We start from the raw sequence: 19,310 nt of genomic DNA, 5'->3' as shown, positions 1-19,310 counted from the left end.
AAACAATGTTTTTTTGTTTTGTTTTGTTTTGCTTTTTTCAATGTTTGGTGCTAATGGAAAAAAAAGCAAATCTTGAAAAAGTTCCTTCCCCTAAAATGTGCTCGATTAAGAGGTAGAACATTGAAATTGAGATGTTGTGCCAGCTGCCTTTTGTCTTCACCTGATCGGCCACATTCTATTCAGTGGTAAAGGCTGTGAACATTTTTCATGACATGAAACTTTCTTTGTGAATAGAAGTTCTCCGTTGTCTAACTAATGTCCTTATTAATCTGCTGCTTTGCAACAGACAGTAGATACTTACATAATCTCAACGCGTCCTTAATTACACTCATTAGTTCAGAGCATGAACACCTTATAGGAAACGCACTGCAGACGAAAAACTCAAATGAGCCGCCAGGTGAAGAAGAAAAGACCCTTTTCTATCCCAGATCCATTGCGGCCTCTCCATCAGATTGTGGGTTTTTATGGCCTTGATGTCATCTCCCTAGAGGACCATACAAAAAAAAAGAAAAGAGGAAAAAGAAAGTGTGGCCTGGAATCCTCAGAGAAGGCCTGTAATAGTCCACTTCACTTGTTAGGACCTGTGATGAACAGGGGTCCTGCAACTGCACACAATGCTGCAATTGTCTGGGTAATGGCAATTGACATGCTACCTGGGAGAGACCTGGGAGCTCCGGCCAGACAATAGAAAATATCGCAGTAACAATCGATTTTTTAGAATTTCATGTGGAGCCTACTTGGGGAAAAAAAGAAAACTATATAATTGTATTATATCTCTGGAGTTACGATACATGTTTATTTATTTTGCACAGATTTGTGGCTGGGACAGGCTCCAGCTTCCCGCCGAGCCTGTTCAAGCCAATAAACCGAAGAGAATGGGTGACTGAATGAATGCTGCCATCTTAACCACGAGTCATGCAGTGAAGTGTGTCGTATAGTTGGTGAGCCTTTTAGGGTGCCAGAGTCTGTTTGATCTGAAAACATGCATTAGTGATATGGTTTTTCTAGCAAAATCATTCTATTTAAATTCATTTCAGGTTCCAAAGAACTCACAATTGCAATGGTGGTTCACGTGCTTTATGTGTTGTGTGAGCATGATGGGTAACTGTCTCCCCCTTAAATGATTCACCAAAAGCTGGACTTACACTGAGCTGCTGCTCATACTGTTTGTCCATATACGACACTTCAGACTCTTGTATGCGGAACTGCAATGGAGAAGAAAAAGGCAGCTGTACCAGAACAGAACAGACAGATACATTTATTAAAATGATAACAATAAAAACACTAGTTTCTAATGATGACACATGAATCTCAGTCCATTCTCTCGTCTGGTCCGACTCTGGGCGGGATGTGTGACTTTAGTTCCGCAAGGCCATCTTCCTGTCCTTTAGTTATTATGTTTTTTCCAGGTTTTTTTTGTTACAAACAATCCAAAAAACACCTTGACCAAGTCCACCTCCATGATGCTTGTTGTGTTGTCCGCTTGTTTCAATGTTTCCACTTCTTTCTACTGTTCTTTCACATGTGATCACATGAAATTTCATCTTCTAAAAAGAGATCAGCATTCTGAAGGCATGTCAGCTCTGACTGTTGGCGTGATGGTGCAGCATGACCACATACATGTTGTGGAAATGCTGGAGGATGCTGCGTCAATTCTCCAACAAGGGCTGGTGATATTGTGTCTGTATCGATGAATGTTGGCGCATGTGTAGCGTGACAGGGATCACACCAGGCACAGAACACGAGCCAAAGTCAACTCCAACCTCAGAATAGTCACACAAGTGAAAAATCTTAAAGAAACAGGACCAGATGAGTCAAACAGTGAATGAATTGGTCATAGCTATTTATTACACCATCAGCCTTTCAATATGAAGCTGCCGCAGCCTTTGAGCACTTTGGCACCAAAAGAAACAATGGATTTATTCTACTTATTAATATTACTTTCATGCCAAAAAAAACGTACCTGAGTGCTACAATGGGCTCCAATATCACTTTGAACGCCCTTGAAATTCAAATAATAGAGGACCTTTGAGCAGCATATCCCAACACATGAAGCGTGTGCAAGCAAGATCACTTCCTTATTTTCAAAGCAAAACTTTTATCAAGAGCTTGGTATACTCTACTTGTTTCCTTCCTCACTGTGGAACAAAGAGGCGTTCTCATACCTGTGTTCCCCTCCACCCCCACCCCCTAAAATCTATCACCCCTCAGTTCATCAATCCTCCTGAATAATCTCCACATCACTCACTTCTACTTGAGAGTTCTAATGTGTGGATGAGATACTTCCTCCTCCTGCGGTAAGGCTGGCAGAGATCCCAAAAAGTCTCCAGTGAACATCTTTGAGGCTCCTGCTGCTTCACAAACATGAAGGAACCTGCAGTCTCAGGTTATCTGCTCTCCCTCCTCCTCCTTCTCCTCCTGCTGCTCCTCCACATTTGTCTTAACATGGAGTCGTGGTAACTATTTACAACATCACACTCCATTTATGGGAACTGTAATGCATTTAAAAATAAATATAGCGGGGCAGCATTGCTGCAATGCCATACTAAACAAAGTACAGTAAACTCAACATTTTTAACTGAGTGGACAGAATGTAATATGCTCATGACAACAACAATAATAATGTATTTAAGAGAAGTCTTTCTTGACAAGGACACTAGAGGTGTAAAAAAAAAATACACACACTTATTGCACTTTATCTACTGTACATAATGAGGTACCTTTGATAGTATCTTTGCTCACAGACAGATAAACCCCAACAGTCACATGTCCTTGGCTGAGGTTATTGTTCCCTCAAACTTGACAGGAAACATAAGATAACAACGGCCCCCATAGAACACCCATTATGAAGACAATGATGATACAGTGGTGGTTTTAACACTGCTACGCGCTGATCCATAATGGAGGATGACCTTGAGGAGAAGGTGGAGACATGGCGTTAAAATGGGCTGCATGTGATGTATGTATCACAGGCGCTTTCATAGGCCTCACTGACATCGACTACATTCTTAAAGCACAACTTTAATAATGGCAGCAGAGAGAACAATTTTGTGTGTAGGTGATCACAAAAAAACATACAGCTTAAGTTAAGATCAGGCTCACTTGAAAGCTAAACAAACATAATTTTGTAGTCAATAATTGACCTGTACCAAACCCGGACTAGATACAAATCTAGTGCACAATACAGGAAAGTATGAAACAAGTATCAGATCACTATTGAGAGTTTCTTATTTACAGTGCACCATACATGTCCCACTCAAGCTCAGATGCTCCAAACGTTTTGTACATTCTGGGACACGGAGCATATGTGGGGGGCCAAATGTGGCCCACACTCCTTGAGTTTGACACACCCAGCTCAACACAGGCGTCTGACTGAAAGAAAGTCCTCTCCGTTGGCCATAGTCTATGATAGAATGTGAGAAGGGTTTGTCATGAAGTTCACCTCCTCCACTCAGTGACGGATCCTTCAAGCTCCCTCCCTGAAGCGTTTCTCTGAAGAAGAGAAGAGTCTTCAGGAGTCTGCTGCTCGCTGGAGAGGACTCCATTAGGGAGCGTCTTGATGAGGCGCCAGGTCTGCTGGTGAGGTGGACTTGCTGCCTGAAGAAATGCTACCACTCGGATGCAAGAACAAGACCCACTAGTGTCAAGTCACTGGCGTGAGTGGCTAACTTTGAGCTGCTCCGGCGTGAAAGATGGAGTCATAAGAGGAGGAATCGGGGATGGTGCCTCGCATATTTCTGACCTACTTCATAAGTTTGAGTGGAGTGGCCCTTTTCTGTTCACGGAATCCGTCTCGAGCTTCTGCACCTCCGATCCCTCTCCTCCCTTCCTCCTCTTCCCTCCTCCCTCGTGCGCTTCCTCCACCTCTCTCTTTATCCGGAGCTTATCTGGGTGCGCATCGTCAGCTTCAGTTTGAAGTCAAATCTGACAATCGCTGCTTTGCCGGGACGCCAAACCGCCTCTGCGAGCCTCCTCGCCCTTTAAACAAAAGGTTCAGCGCCGGATTATTGCGTAAAACGTGCGCAATTACTAACCCACTTAATTCTCCTCTTTCGCCGGGCTGGTGGTTTGATTCCTCTTCTCTCCCTTCTTCGCAGTTGACTCAGGACTGTGGGAGCGCGTCTTCTCGCTGTCTTCAACTTGAGGCAAAGAAAGGCGAGGAACTCCTCTGGATTCTCCGTACATCGAGCACAAGTCCGGATATATCGGTGAGCAGACACACACACACACACTCATCCCAGCGGCTCCTCGCTTCGCACATACGGAGAGAAAAAGTAGTGGGTCTGAGGTCTGTTGGAGACCGACTGTGTGATGCGAATAAGCGATAACAAGAGTTGTCCTCGGGTCTTTCCCTCCACGCTGTAACTTCATTAGAAGTGTCACCAATGAAGTGAGTCAATATTCCGATTCTTTTTTTTTTTTTTTTCAAAGGGAAAGTGCAGTTCGTTTACCAGCGTGACTCACCCAGAGTGCGCCTTTTAAAGGCTGCTATCTGTCGCGTTATTGCAGCGACTACTAACCGTGCAATTGTTGTCAGGGCCATTATGAATTCATGAGGGCTCCAGGCACAAATCTATGAAAGTATCGCTGCGATTTTCCTGTTTATCAATTAAGCTGGTCTGGAATGGAGACATCACACTTCCTCCAACCAAAAACATTACTCTCCCACACACCATCCGTTAGAATCTCACCTCCCACTTGCCGTCCAGTGCTGAGTGTCTTGTTATGTGCTACCACATTTGCTCTAATAGAGAGTTTCATTAAAATCCTCCTCAATCTCTCTCAGTGCCTCAGAGACTGCTGCTGAAAGGCTTCTGCTGGGTGTCACCGAGGCCATGACTGAGTGCCCCGCTAGGTCATTTCAGTTGTGTAAACTTTCATTCTCATAAATCGAGCTGGTGTTTGGATATTTTCCACACTTATATTCCAGCTAGAAATCCGTTCCTTGCCGGAGAGCAGCTCGCTCAGTGTTCAGAAGTGTGACACACGCACACAAAAAAAGAGACATTTTGACCTTTGGAAACACCAAGAAACTAGAGTGAAGAGTTACAAGGACAATCATTTTCTACAAAGGGGACTTTTATGTAGTTGTTAATGATCGATCTGTCAGCTATTCCACGTATGTGGAAATGAACGGCAGCAGATCAGTCAACACGATTGCGTCATTGGTCCTACATGTATGTCACGCAGGATGATAAACAGGAACAGAAACAAGAACACAAAGATGCAAAAAAGACAATCATATTCACAGAGTCGACTTGGCACGTATGTTGTACTGCTTAATTGAACTGCTGGTTTTTCACCGTCTCCTTATTTGATGCCCCTATAACATGTATAATCTTCATTTTCCTGACCATAAAAGATGACTTTTTCGTTAGGCACATTCTACTCTCTTTTTTAATCTTCACCAAGACAGTAAAAAATGCCATGACATGTCAGAAACCAGCGTCTGTTCACTGGTGTATGCAAGGATGGGGGCGAAGAAAAAAAAAGAGAAGACACAGAGATTATGCTAACTCAAAGAATTGTCGGGAAGAAACACCAATGTAAGCAGTTTTTCCTCCATATATTTATATATTTAGTTGTCAGGGCCCTCAAGCTTGTCACCCGCCAGAGTTTTATTTAAAAGAAGCTTATTGTGACTATAGACAGGCGGGATATATGATAAGAGGATCGACCAAACATGACACTGACTTAAATTCAAGTCTGCTTCAAGGTGCTGTGAAGGGAAACGCGGGACAGCAGTTTTTGTCTTGTGGCACTTTTATGGGATAAAGCCAGAGATGAATCTTCTAGACTTTTTACTTTGTGTTAGCCACAGCTCCAGACGCTGAAATATGTTTTAACAGTTGCCCCCGTAGCAGAGCTATCATGCATCACAGCCTTTAAACAGTTCTATCTTCCTCAGGTTGTGGTTCTTCGCATGCCTTCAGTTGCCTTCATTAACACCCCTTTTTTTTTGCTTCTGTCGGCTCAACATGGTCAATGAGTAAAAACTGCTTGGGGTGATTTATTCATTTATTTTATATTTCACCCATTCCAGAAGGTTTTGACTAGTATCACTTGTCCACACAAATATTCATGTCTTGATGTAGATATTTAACATTTTCAGTTTCCATGTTTTAATGGCAAAAAAATGCAGCTGCCCTCTGAAGTTTTCAGCACCACTCTACCCATCTCCCACTGATGATTTTCAATAATTCAAATCCATCATGACTGAAAAACACATAACTCATGCCAAATTTTGGGTGCATTTATGTAATTACACAGTAAAATTGAGTTCCAATTAGCTTCCACTTCTGTGTTGTGGCTGGTTGTTGTGTGCTGATGGATGAAGAATTGAAGACTATAATTCTTAGTTGATCAATGCAAAATGTTGTCTTTGACTATCCTAAAACAATTTTTAGATCTTTTGCAGTCATGTCCTGTTGCAGCAGATGTTCGTGCCTTCAAATCTGAGAAAAAAATTGTCGAAAATTGACAAATGAAGCAACAACCCTGGTTTATTTCGTCTTAGAAATGCTTCAGACAACATTGAGACAATATGTTTATCCATTTTTTTTAAAATACACACAATTTTCTGCTTAAATATAAGTTCTAATGGAAGTGGAAACTGAAATATCAGCTCGAGGTATTGGTTTCTTCCCCAATGACTGACTAATCTGAGCAGTTATTACGTTTCGGAGTCTGACTGAGTCATTTTAAATGATGCACTTGAGCGCCAAGTGTGCGTACGAGGCTGTCACACCTTACTCTGTTAATCTCAGCTTTTCGATTGTGAGTGATTTGTCAGCAACATTGAAATCATGGTCGGTTTACGACTAACTTCCTTTGGAGAGAAAAGTTTTATTAAAGGAAATGCACCGGAGCAGATGAAACTGCTGAGGAGAACAAGGAACTCCAAAAGGGGTCATGAATTGGGCTTCAATAAGGACCAACCTTTGGCCTGTTTATGGCTCCTCTTTCCCGCAACATTCTACCTGTTAGATAGGTGAAAATGTGACACATTTCTTTCTTCTTAACAAAGCTGACATAGTTGCGATGCTGAATAGAGACTTGCACTAGATAGAGCACATGGCTTCCTCACCTCCTGCCTTGTAGGTTGTCAGTCCTTAGCTGTCGGAGGTCGGAGAAGGTGAACTTAACAAATTCAACCTGAGGGTGAAGCCCCTGAGGTGGCTGGGTGTCAGGACTGACCTCTTCCCGACAGCTTTGCTCTTCATTGGAACATGGTGCTTAAGTCCGGGAGCAAGTTAGAATATCAATGCGTCCTTCCTGGAGAGAGCTCATCCGGAAGATCTCTCACAGAGCAAGGTCTGTTTTTGTTGTCGTCATGAGTTGAGGTTCCTCAGTCGAAGTGTTGAGTACAAGCTTTTTCAGACGGGTACTTGACCATCCCATCATGCAAGGCTTTGACTTGCTGTTGACAATAGGTTAATAAAAATGGTCATGTCCTGAGTTGGGGAAGATCTGGCAGTAAAGATGGTGGAGATACACACCAATGTGGCTGTGGAACTTCAGAAGTCCGAGCTGAAGAGGAAAAAGAGTGGGAAACAGTTTTGGGCTGGGATATAGGCTTTACTGTGGTGACCATTAAAGATGATACCTAGGATTTTAATGACTTCACCTGCAGAGTTTTCATTGCGATTCATGCTCAGTCATTACCTCCACTATGAAATATTTTTTGCCAGTGTGTTTGCAAAAGAACTTGAAACAGACTTCATTGGAATTTTCAGGCAAAACTGATGAAACAGACAGATGATCTGATACGGTCAACCTGTTTTCTTCCTGTGTGAGTAAGATGCTGTGCCGTTGAGCTTATTTGAGGTTGTTTACAAATGATAGCAATCGTACTTTGAATGCTAAAATGTTACCTACCTTAAAATAAATAAAAGTTATTTCATGAAATCGAAATCGATAATATGATACTGATACTGTTGTCCACAGTTTACTAATGATTTTCTTTCGTAATTCTACAAGAGTTTTTGGGTGAATTATTTACAAAATAGTCCTTTACGTTAACAAAATGTGTGACATGCTTTAATTTCAAAGCCAAACTTCATATAGGAATATATTATTATTAATAAAAATAAGTAAAGAATTGAATATTTAACAAAGATTAACTAGAGTGCAGTCACTGGAGTGAATACAGCAGTACCTGTTTCCTCCTGCCATACACACCGCCTGTGAATTCATGAGCACAAATGTGGGGTCAAAATGTTCAGCCAGAGTCGTGGTATTAGGGGTATGTAGTTATATTTGTTTCCTCCCACCATTCATTGAAACGGCTTCCTACTGACATGCATCAGCAATACAGTTCAGACGGGGTGGGCCACTTAGTGTCGCACAGATCAGATGTACTCACTCTGTGTCCAAATTTGGTGGAGAGAAATGCTAACATTTGTTAGCATTCTGAGCCCTGTCAATTCAGATATCGACATTTACTTTGATCGCAGATGCCGAAAAACGCGACCACGATTGCAAACCGATGAAATGTCCAGCCCTACTTCTAATTCAAATAAATACGAGGCAAATGACGTATGTGCAAAATTAGGGGTTGCAGAACAACATTTTTAATTTTGTTCCAGTGCAATTTCTTAAAAATGCAATGTTCCCACTAAGAATTCCATCAAAGCAAGACAGGTGTGAGCCTGAATCGCTCTTGTTACTCACTGCAGGATGTGGCAATTTAGAAACTCCTATTTTTTTTGTGTTAATCTTGCAGTTGGAATGAAGCGAGGTATTTAGGAAATTGTGAAACTCACCAACAAACTTTATGAAAGTGGCAAAATAATGTTGTCCTCGACTGTCTCTGTCAGCCCTCAGCCAGTGACTCTTACTCAACGTGAAATATGTGTCGATCACGAGGAGTTTTGAGAGCGATTTTTAATAAAGCTCAGATGCCTCAGTGGTTCCTCGTCCTCAGGTAGAAATGTGATGATCTATTTGCAGATGATGTGCTGACGTGGTGATGCGGATGGCAGTTAAGACAATAATGGCGCTGTGTTGGTGTTAATTTAGTCCCTTCTTAATGATTCTGGCGGGATCAGCGCTGATGAAGCTCATTTACTAGCGGGGACATTGTCATGGTAATGGGGCCGACACAGCCACCAGTCAAGAGTAGGTCACGTCGCGCGGAAGGCGCGGGTCTGGTGAGCTGGAGGCGAAGACGCAGGTTAGAGCGGCCGGCGGAGAGGCGTGGTGTGACAGATCGGGAGTCGAGATTCCAGCCTTCGCTGTGAAACCAGTGGGACGGCAGCTTCATCACGCTCTTAATTAAGAACGCCAGAGACGATAAAAAATGTCGGCGGCATCCAAAGCCAATTTAGATTTTGTTCCACGTGACAGATTGTGTGTCATCTATTTTCTTTATTAAACCCAGACAATCTCCGACACACAACATGCTCTCACAGATGTAATTGGGTACATCAATTATAAACATAATGTCGGCGCATTAAACGCGTTCAAAGTGAAAATGCCAATGCAGGTTTGGACTAAGCGAAAGTATGTAGTCAAACTTCCCGCGTGCCAATTTTGAGCATGGCCTTGGGTTTTTAATAACAAGCCGCAGCCCACAGATGGACCCTGAATCATGTCGGTTTAGCAGCCACGAGCCTTATGTGCTAGTTTGGAACAAAGTTAAAGCGGATTTGGTTTCAGTTATACCTCCAATATCCCTCTCCAAATCTAAATGATGTTTTTTTTTTTTTTATCCAAGGGAGAGATGTAAGAAGTTTCCGGATCCTTCTTCTCCTGCCAAAGACAGTTGAGCTCCCCCCCTTCACCCTAATATAACTCTCATCCTCTCACACACTATCTTTTTCACACCCTCTCCCTCCCCTCCCCATTCTCTCACATCTCACTCCTCCCTCGGCACCTCGATGTGTTTCTCTTTAATTGAGATGCATTTCAATATGGTGCAAATGAGCTTTCTGCAGCTCCCAGTCCAAACTTGCAACCTGCATATGTGTGTGTGTGTGTGTGCGAGGGTGCACTCTGGCATGATGTAAGGATGTGTGTGAGTGAAAAGAATTCCCACACTAAAAAGTGAAGGCTCCACTTTCCCGTTCCACTCTTTAGATGCCATTTCTCTCCAACAAATATGCATTTTTTTCCTTTCATACGGGGAACATTTTCTTCTCACGGCGGCTTCAGAGAAGGAATTCCCCTGACAGGGCCGTAGATGAAACAGCCAGCTGAGAAATCACCAGACTAATAATGTCCAACAGAATGAATATGTTTCATGTATTTGGTTCACACTGAGTAACTTGAAAAGTACACGTTGGCAACCTTGGGTGAGGAGGATGCCATTCTGCGGTGGATGACATCACCTCTCTGCTTATGTTTCACAACAAGCGCTAAACTGAATTAAAGTTGTTCCACCTGCAAGTGACACTACTTGTGAGAAATGACGTCCGGGGGCAGAAAGTGAGGCGCGTTTGGGAAAAGCCAGCTTTATCCTGAAGACAAATGCAGCCTCCAGTGCAGTTTGCAAGTCTCTGGCGTCTATGATCAGGTGTATGAAGTATGCATGTGAGCGCACACACGCAGTCATTAGGGAGAGTGATGCTGACAGTGGGGTGACCTTGGGTCTCCCGGTCTTCCTCCTGTCGATGAGGAGGATGACTTACTGCCTCCCTACACATCCATGATGGCTCATTTATTATCATTAGGCACACAGTCAAAAGATGCTGCTTAGGCCCTTAAGACAGAGTGATGCGTCTGTGTGTACATGTGCTTGTCTCTGCTGGAATGGCTGCCAGCCTCTTACCTCTGAGCAAGCCTCGCATGCTCCGACTCCTGCCTTACATTTGACTGAAAGTCAGTCGCGATCCTATCGTGGACTCCGCCGGCGAGTGCCGGTCCACATCTGCCTTCCAGTGGCATCTCTGCTGCTTACTTTCTTGTATAAATGATAGCGTATGCCCCAGCCCTAACCTTATGTCACCCAGTCAGCCGCTGAGCAGCGCCAGTGCTATACGACCCCCTCGCCCCCCCCCCCCCCCCCCCCCCTTGTGCTATCGTTTCTCAGCATGATGGATGGAGACTTCTGCTGACCAGTCAATACCCAATCTGAGCTTCACTGTCCTGATTTAAGATAGAGCAGCAGCCAGGTGACACACGTCACTTTAATCACTCCCAGCATCAACTGCACGGCCAAGATGGGTGTGTGTGTGTGTGTGTTTGTATTAGTTCCTCACTCCGTCAAGACCCTCTGTAATCACATAGCCATGGGCAAGTGGCAACACTGCTGGCAGAGTAAATGTTTCTTTGGGTGTGTATTAGGGAGGATTTATAGGGTGAGGAGCACGAAACGCGGTGGAGGGATTGCTGAACTGACCACTGTGGATCGCACAAGTCACACACTTCACTTTTTTTCTCAGAACGTTTTCAACCCTGCTTTACGAGACTTGCTGAATGAACTTCAAATTTCAGTTCTCAACAAGGTAGATCAAGAATAGATTCCATTACTGTTGCAAAGACCCCGTTCTTTGGCTGAGGTTCTTGTCGAAATCTTACACCAAGATTGGTATTAGAATCTTTTAGGGGTCTTAAATGAAGTATCAGTACCCAAAAAGAAATTCAAATGGACATTGCAGTGTAATAGAATATGCTTTTCAAATCGCAAAGGCTGCAATTTTGAAAGGAAAAAGCGCGCCACCCTGCTGAGGCGAGACTGTGAAATAGAAAACTCTGGCAACCTGCTCCACCAGTCTGACAACCAAGCAGGAGCTGCTCTACAACAGTGGAAGATTATCTGGACTGTCCGACCCATGTCTCACATGCGCACTCTTTCATTTGATCATTTCCTCGTTGTCCGTCACGTATGAAATGTGACCAGCTCCGTTGTCGCAGTGATGATTCAACCTAAAGCATGATTCAAAGTCTGCACCTATACAGTGCTGAATCAGAAAATGTACTGGATCTACTTTGCTCTCCATCGACTGACGTCTTGTCGGGGTGATGCGTCATACTCAGCATAAACGCGGAACCCAATACATTATACTAATATTGCACAGTGATTAAAGGTTTTTATTTTCACGGTTTAATGAAGTGAAATAAAGATATGTCATTCTTATCGACGTATGCATCATTTCATAGTATATGTGAGTGTGTGTGTATGTTACAGGGAAGAAGAGTTTACATGTTGATTTTATCAGATGTTGTTGGTCATACCATAGAATAATGTATTGCTTGTGTTTGGAAAATAATGCAGAAATGCCACCACTCAAAAATAAAATAAATAAATTTATAATAATATATAAATTATTTAAATACAATTTCATATTATTTAAAATAATAATAATAATAATAAAAGCTATGAAAATATAAACCATTATGTAGTCAATAGAAGCAAAATAGCCAATGGCTAATAACAAAACAACCAACATTGAAGCTGAACACATCTAGGTCACTGTCTACCTGACGTCTACCTGACTCCAGGTACTAACACTGTGCATCGTATCCATTCATTTAAAGTGACGATACCTGGTGAATATCCATATTTTCACGATGATAGTGTGAGACTGCAAGTGTTTTCTTCGAATTGCCTCATGAGCGATCAACATAGCACTGTATTAATGCGTTTAAACTGCACAATGTTTATAATGATAAACAAACAATGATCTCCGCGGCAATTTCAAGTTCACCCTACTGGAACAGGATGACTGTCTAGCGCCTGCAGCGTAGAATATGTTTGGTCATGCTTCCAGTACGTGGGTTCATATGACGTTTTCCCGAAGCTACAGTATTTACTGAGCGCTGCCTTTACGTGCATCACATATGCATCACTGACTGGTCATGGACATGACATGGCGTTCACAGAATGATACCCTAACTCCTCATGCAGACACGGTCGCCAGCATCCAAAGGCATCAGGGCGACAGGTTTGTGTACACATTGCCACGCTTCTTTACTGCCCCCCACACGCCCCCTGCCATGACTGTGGCGTGGCAGTCTAATTTATGAGGTGCCGTTAATTTGGCCTAAACGCTTGTTGGCTGCGCTCCCCTCCTCCCCTCGTGGTCTCTGCTACACTCCGTCTCCTCCCCGCTATCATTCGTCACTCTGCGAAGTAAATCAAAGAGGTGGTATTGCACAGCAGGCAATACACCGACTGGACACCTTGACTAATATACCACTGTCCTCCCTCCTCTCCAGCTTTCTGGCAGTCCCTTCCTCTCTCAATCTCTCCTGCCGGACGTCTAAATCAAATCTGCCCTCTCTTCCTTCTGCGGACGGCCATGTGCGATAACTTTTATTCCCAGACAATATCGATCCACTGGTATCTGCATGTGTGGCAGGAGATACAGCGCTTGATGCATCTCCACCTGCCGTCCTTCATTTCAGTTTGAGAACCACCGTTATTTTTATTATAATCCATCAAGCAAAAAATATAGTCGACAGAAGAAAAAGCGACTTCCTCACTCAGGTGATTATGTGAATACAAAAGTGGCTTAGACAAGTCTTCTGCGTCTCTGCTTCCTTCACACTCATCTCCCTGTGTTCTTCTCATCAACCCACCCACTGACTCCACACTTCTGCCCTCCACCTTTTTTTAACTGTCTTTCCTCACTCCTTTACCTTGCCTCCTCCCCCAGCCTCCTGTTCTCATGTTTGGTGTAAATTTAGAACAGAAGGCATAGGGAATGCTTTGTGTGAGTGTGTGAGTGTGAGACCGATAGTGTGTGTTTCCACTACATGAAAGCTTCTCTCAGTCCCCGTACGCAACTCTGATGGGGCTGATTAAAAACCTAAAGCCTTGGTTTTTCATCCACATTTTCACATGCAATCAGCCACACATACGCTGCAGCGTGCGTGAACACACACGGCAGGATAACTTGCCTCCATCATTATCCTCCTCTCTTTGTATCGTCTGCTTCTCACCGCTGTCATCGACTCTATTTCTCCATCGGTTCGCCCCTTCAAACACAAACAGTGAATTGACTGGTTGGAGGAGATATATCCTGATGGTGTGGAAGCAGAGTGTAACAACATCAGGGTTCAGAGACTCCCTCATCACTTTACACCACAGTGCTCGGTCTAATTCCACACGCAGCCCCCTGCACACCTACAGCCGTGTGAATAGCTCCTGAGCCTGCTCTCTGTTTAATCTTGTCCTCTTTTTTTATCCACTCATTACATTTCTACTCTTTCTTAATCCTGGTTTTCAGGACTTTACCGCTCATATCTTTCCTTCTACCAGCGTTGAACTTCTCTATAATGTTAACAACATTTATTCCCACTGCTCCTCTTCCAGCACCTCCACCACGTCCCCCCCCACTCTTCCTCATTTCCCCTCCCAGCCTCCCCTCCTTGTCACTTCTTGCTCTCTGGATAGAATACCTGCATGTGCACATGATAAAATGCTGCCTCGGCTTTATTCCACTGTGGATAGAACAAACCCACTGTGGTTATGACGTCTTTTACATAGAGCTCCAAATGAACTGGAGTCAAAAACACTTGGTCCATATTTTGAGGTCAGCTGTTATTTTGGACACCAAACTGATGGGGTTAATGTTATAAATAAATAATTGTTATGAAGCGAGGAAGAGGGTTGTTTCAAAATTTGAGACATAGTCCAAGTCGCTGGCTGAATGTGGCTGTTTATTTATCCTCCCTCTTTTAGCTGGAAATAATCAGCCACTTTTAGGTTTACGAGAAAATAGAATTCTCCTTAACCACCACTCAAACATGTTTCCATTCTTCTCGAATGGAGTTTCAACTTGCCAGAAAATCGTCAGTCAAAGCGTGAACACACTTTTTTGGAAGTCAAGGTATGAACATATGATCTAGTTTTGGTAGTGAGTGCTTCGCCTGTTTTAATAGCCGGACCAGACTTGGACCCTGGACCTTGAGTTTGACAAGTCTAATGTAAACGGCAACAGACGTGTCCTGGGTACTTGTTCAGAGTTCAGGGATTACTTTTTGGAAATGTAAAAACTACTTTAGAGACTTTAATAAAGTCTACTGTATCTTGAAATGATATTGAAACCCACCTGGAAATATTTTAATTTTGCCTCTCGTACGTATATTCACTGTAGAATTCTGGTCCTTTCTTTATGTCTTTTTTAATACTTTTTTTTTTTTTCATTTTGAGGGATATGAACTCCTATTGTGCCTGTGATTAAAGTCCTGAGGGATGTACCGACGCAGCAAATCAAACTGAGGTTAAAACAAATGTTCTAGTCGTGTGTGGATGTGATTTGTTTCATAAATTTGGTTGATGAATTACTGATGTTTATGCCATTGTCATCTGTCTCTCGTGAAACATGTGGATGTCTCCAGCAGTTAATTCCAATTCAGTGCTCAACTTAGGAACCTCATTCGTAGCAAGTATTTCTTCCATTTGGTAAATAGCGAAACATTTTTTTAAATACACAGGAAGGAAAAAAAATGACCCGAGCTTGTGCCTGAGTACTTTTTAATAATGCACTGACACAGTTGTATGAGTTAAACAGAGTGATGAGTTTGGACCAACATCCACGGAAATAAACCAAGAGGCAGATCGCCGGTAACTTCCTCCATCGCCATGGTTACCAGTTGGTCCACTAGGGCTGTTCATCACTTTGCTGAGATATTTGATTGTCTCCAGTGTCATGTTATTTCCCTTTGATATTTAAAGCTCTTCTGCAGCCCACCACCCAGACGATTTGCTTATGACTGATAATGACAAAATGTACAGTAACCTCCTGCTTCTTACATCCTTAGTGCATCATGCGTGTTGGTGGGAAATCGATCCGTCTCAGGAAGCTCACTAGAACCAACAGTACCTCGCTGACTTAAGTGTTTATTCACAGTAGGGATGGGTGACAACTATAGTACACGGTATACGGCCAAAAACATTCCCCCTGCTGAGAGTTTCGCGTCTCTCGATAAAGTCTGTGGCGACAGCAGACACCGGCGTGTGACAGTTGTGGAGAGTTTTGTTTCATTATCATAGATTTAAACTCATTTTAAATACAGAAAACTTTTGATAGTGACATTGGTCGACTCTAAGTCTCTGGATCTGTGTTACTTTTATTAGATGGAGTGGTCCTTATAGGTTTTCTGACGCGGTTGTCTGCCTTGGTTCATATCAACACATGTAGAGTCTCCCGCTCCGCTGGAGCTTCGCCGAAACAGTAGCTGGATATTTGACTGACATCCACTCCGCTATTGGCGGCGGCGTCCTCTCCCCGGATTAGTGTTCCCACTGACACCGGCAGCGCTAATGCTATAACCAGGCATCAGTTAGGGACCATCAACAAATTCTGATTTGGTCAAAGTATCAATGAAATTTTAGGTGAGAGAATTGTGAAAAGGTTTTTCATCACACAAGACAAAGGACTGTCAGTTTGTATAATAATTTGGGGAATAGAATATGACTAAATGATCATTTATTCGCATTATTTCTCATATTTCTTCAATAGCATCTAGGAAATGTGGCCAGACTGGTTCATACCTAAAGTAAAAATGAGACATGATACATTGGGGAGAGCAGTTAAATTTAAATTTACCCCCTAAACAAAGCTGGCAGTTTGTCAGACACAACCGGGTTCTACCAGAGATGTGAAACATTGAATTTCTCATCTCTACACTTAGTTAAACAAATGATGAAGTTGGAGACAAACTCCACTAATAGGTTTCAACAGTTTCAAGAGAGACTGCAGTCAGTCCAACACATGGAATAGAATGAAAATGTATTTTTATCGTGATAATTATCATTATCGCCAAAATGACAATATTTATCAAGATATTTATTTTTTCATCCCGAATTCACAGTCGCAACATAAGGCAGCTATATCGGGATGTCGGCTTCCTAAGTCCTGTTGCTGAGTCGGGAATTCTGCGTAGCCTTTCCCATTTGGAACAATCGTGTTCAGTGTGGTCATGTAGCTTTCGGGTTCATTCGCGGCGATAAAATCCGTAAGCAAAACTCCCAGCCCGTAATTGCTCCCTGCTGGGATGGCTAATGAGTCAGTTATTTATAGGTTTTTATCTACAAACAACAAATTGAATTAATTACAGAAACTTCAAAAGCCTAAAGTATACGTAAAATTCAACCTTGTTAGAGTGTTAGGGGGAAAAGGACGGGGAATCACAGCGGATGTGTCTCACTGGGAGTCTTTATCTGCACAAGTGAAAATGTAATTCTGCAGTCAATAGATTCAGGTCATGTTCTTTCGGATCAGCGGGATAAATCTGGGTTTATCAACTGCTGACAATGACGGCGAGCACAGTGAGGTAATTGCAGGATGAATATTATATCAAAGAAATCTTCTCTCTTCATTCTGCCGCCATTTCCAGGTGGATTTCCTTTCTTGTTCAGTATTTAAAGGCCTCACGTTCGAGAAAGCCTGTCGTTAAATGCTAATGGAAAATATATGAGCACAAACTGGTCAGTCAGGAAATGTGCGCTGTCTTCTGGTGTGAATATCATGATGTGTGCGCTTCCCTGCGAGATCTCCAGGAGCGAAGCCAAGTGGCTCAGGCTGAGCCATCTCCATTGGCTGCTTGTCTGTTCAGTCAGTCACACAGAAGACAGATAGAAGCAGCAGACTGGTCGCACATCTAGCTGCAGCCGTGTAATCGGAGCTCGGCAGCCATAAACCACCAGCTATGGACACTCTGCTACGCCTGCTGTCACACGCAGATGCAGACGTATACTGTGTAGGTGCAGACGTGTGCACCAGTGACTCCGTCGAAACTGGCCATTGTACACATTTGACCTTTACCTGCCTCACTTTAGTGAAAAAAAGCCTCTTTTAAATTAAAAAAAAAATGTATAAGTCAATTTAGATTTTTTTAAATCCATAAATATTCTCCTATTTATTCTCTCTTTGCTTCGTACCTTGTTCTTGCCTTGACGTTAGCAAGTAGTACTGACAATTTTGTTGTGAAGTAGTGAAGACGATTAGGGATGCTCCGATTGATGGGCCACCGTCCGTGATCGGCCGACCACAAAAGCCTGTGACATCCTTGAAACCCTCCTGTTGTGTTATCCCATACTCCTTTCCCACTCACCGCTCACTCATGGCTACATTTATTTAGTATTACGTTTAGTTTTAAGCCAGTTATTAAACAACAAGGTAAACCTTGATGTTCCACCAGTGTAAATAAAGGTTTGAAGTGTCACGAGATGTCACATTAGCTCTATTCGCTTTGCAGTGCAGACTGTACTTGACACCCTACCCCGAACCTAAAAGGTTTAAAAACGACTTATTTTTACCTGCTTGCAGTGAGTGTGTGTGCAGGGCGTCGTGGGCTTGTTATGAGAATGCAGCGTTTCCTCTGAGAGTCAGCGGCGGTGCGTCGGCATAGACCTATAGTGTATAGAATGTGGCACAGTCTGTCCATACCGTCTTCTCTCCTTTGCAGATCAAGAACTTCAAATCATTCATGATCTAATATCATCATATCGCACACACCGAGATGAAAGAATTCATGGTAACATAATGTGATTCATGTATAATGAATAATACAGATCATATTATTATTATTATTATTATTAGTCAAAAAAAGGTGTAGTAGTAATCGCAGTAGTTGTAGTTATTGTGCAGATAATCTATTCGATTTTAGCAAAAATGACATAGATATTTTCAATATTGAAAAAAACAGCTGATAAATAGCTCTGACAAAATGAAACCAAAGTTTCATTCATTGTCGTCCAGTTTTTCAAACGGCTTGAGAAAAGAAATTGACAAAAAGAACCGGTTCCCCTCTGAGAGCCGTTCATCTTCACAGAGACTCCACTCACTTAACAGTCAGTCGCGCAGCCGGCGCTTTCTCATCCAGCCGTCCGTGCATCGCTGGATTCTCTCACCAGTCGTAGCCAGGCGTGCACGCACACCTGCGATGGCTACGGGAACTGAATAAACCCACAATAGTGCACAGCGATAATGTGAAGGGAGCAATTTACCAGTAAAAGCTTGGTTTCTGGACAGGACTCAAAATTCCCTGCATAGATCAAATGCAATTTTCTGTATGTGTAAGTCGAAAATACAGTGGTATATTTTACAGCTCCTGAGTAGGAGTGAGAATAAAGTCACTCCTCTGATAGTCAAGGATGCTGACTATCAGACTATTAAAACTCATATGAATGTGGGTATTGATGTCAGTAAGGGAAACTGGACAAATGTGGTATCGCTGAAAAAAAAACAGATATCCTGCGTCCCTACTGTCATTACACCAAATGGGAAAAGCCTTCATTGAAGAGGTGAAATAAGAGCTATTATTTCAGTAAATTAGAGTGTTTAAAAAAAGCCCCTGTCCTCAGTGCTCTCAAAGTGCCAACTCTGCACCATTAGCATGCGCTTACCCTTCAGGGA

The 19,310-nt window shown here is 42.8% G+C and overlaps 1 protein-coding gene across 22 annotated transcripts in view; it reads left to right on the top strand.

The window, feature by feature from the left end:
* Positions 1 to 3,561: 3,561 nt before the first annotated feature.
* LOC128754658 (receptor-type tyrosine-protein phosphatase delta-like) overlaps positions 3,562 to 19,310 on the top strand; it is a 191,454-nt gene continuing 175,705 nt past the window's right edge. For 7 of the 22 annotated variants that reach the window (XM_053857436.1, XM_053857435.1, XM_053857433.1 and 4 more), the window contains exons 1-2: positions 3,563 to 4,018; positions 4,098 to 4,208. The gene's annotated coding sequence lies outside the window, so the exon portion shown is untranslated. Of the gene's footprint in view, positions 4,019 to 4,097; positions 4,209 to 19,310 lie in introns of all 22 variants that reach the window. The other 15 variants (XM_053857438.1, XM_053857440.1, XM_053857439.1 and 12 more) reach the window with 9 other exon arrangements.

Source organism: Synchiropus splendidus, chromosome 2 (assembly GCF_027744825.2).
Source record: "Synchiropus splendidus isolate RoL2022-P1 chromosome 2, RoL_Sspl_1.0, whole genome shotgun sequence".
NCBI classification, from domain to species: Eukaryota; Metazoa; Chordata; class Actinopteri; order Syngnathiformes; family Callionymidae; genus Synchiropus; species Synchiropus splendidus.
The sequence above is the reverse complement of the archived record's forward strand: the minus strand, read 5'-3'. Positions and strand labels throughout refer to the sequence as shown.